This window comes from Bison bison, unplaced genomic scaffold, assembly GCF_000754665.1.
Source record: "Bison bison bison isolate TAMUID 2011002044 unplaced genomic scaffold, Bison_UMD1.0 scf7180017864353, whole genome shotgun sequence".
NCBI classification, from domain to species: Eukaryota; Metazoa; Chordata; class Mammalia; order Artiodactyla; family Bovidae; genus Bison; species Bison bison.
This window is the reverse complement of record NW_011494925.1, coordinates 50394-51204: the sequence shown is the minus strand read 5'-3', so window position 1 is coordinate 51204 and position 811 is coordinate 50394. Positions and strand designations below refer to the sequence as shown.

The window sequence follows — 811 nt, the reverse complement described above, 5'->3', positions numbered from 1 at the left end:
AGGTCTGACGCTGTTTCCACTGCTTCCCCATCTATTTCCCATGAAGTGATGGGACTGGATGCCATGATCTTCGTTTTCTGAATGTTGAGCTTTAAGCCCACTTTTTCACTCTCCACTTTCACCTTCATCAAGAGGCTTTCTTGTTTGCTTTCATTATGGTATCTTGCATCCAGCTAGAGTTTATTGAGCCCCTACAGTAAACTTGCACTGTGGATATTCTCCAGTGAGCAGATTCTACACAGACTCTGCCCTCAGTCATACACAGGGAGAGAGTTCCCAGTAACAAGTGTTTCACCTCTAAGAATGCATTATGTCTTAAAAATCACTCATTTTAGAGGGAAAATAATTTGATAGAGTTAAGTAATAAAATGGATTCATGTATTGCTCTGAAACACTTGGACAGTCTACTTGGGGCTAGACGTCTCTACTTTAAAAGGAGGAGGCTGCTGCAGATAATCTGTAAGTCTTGATTCCATACTCTGGCTAGATTTGCTCAAAGAGGGTGTATCTATATGTTATATCTTTAAATAACCTCACATACCTACACACAAAAATACCTTTGAAATGTTTAATCCTTTCTTAAAAGGCTTAGCTAATATGGTATTTCTTGATTTTTTTTTATAGCAGCCCTTGCTATTGATATGTTCGTATAATGGCTTTATAATTGATCTTAAGAGCAAGTTCTGTTTTCCTGCATGTGAAAATGTCAGCTATGATCAAAGAGTTCATTAATAAACTCATTGTGTAATTGCTTATTTCTGCCCTGTCGTTGTCTTTAAAGGGGTGTGGCTTCGTTGAATTAGGGACGAAA

General features: G+C 38.0%; 1 protein-coding gene across 4 annotated transcripts in view; it reads left to right on the top strand.

Annotated features, from left to right (window-relative positions):
* The window catches only part of RTTN (rotatin), a 119099-nt gene that overhangs the window by 115328 nt on the left and 2960 nt on the right, over nt 1-811 (top strand). The gene's annotated exons all lie outside the window — the stretch shown is intronic.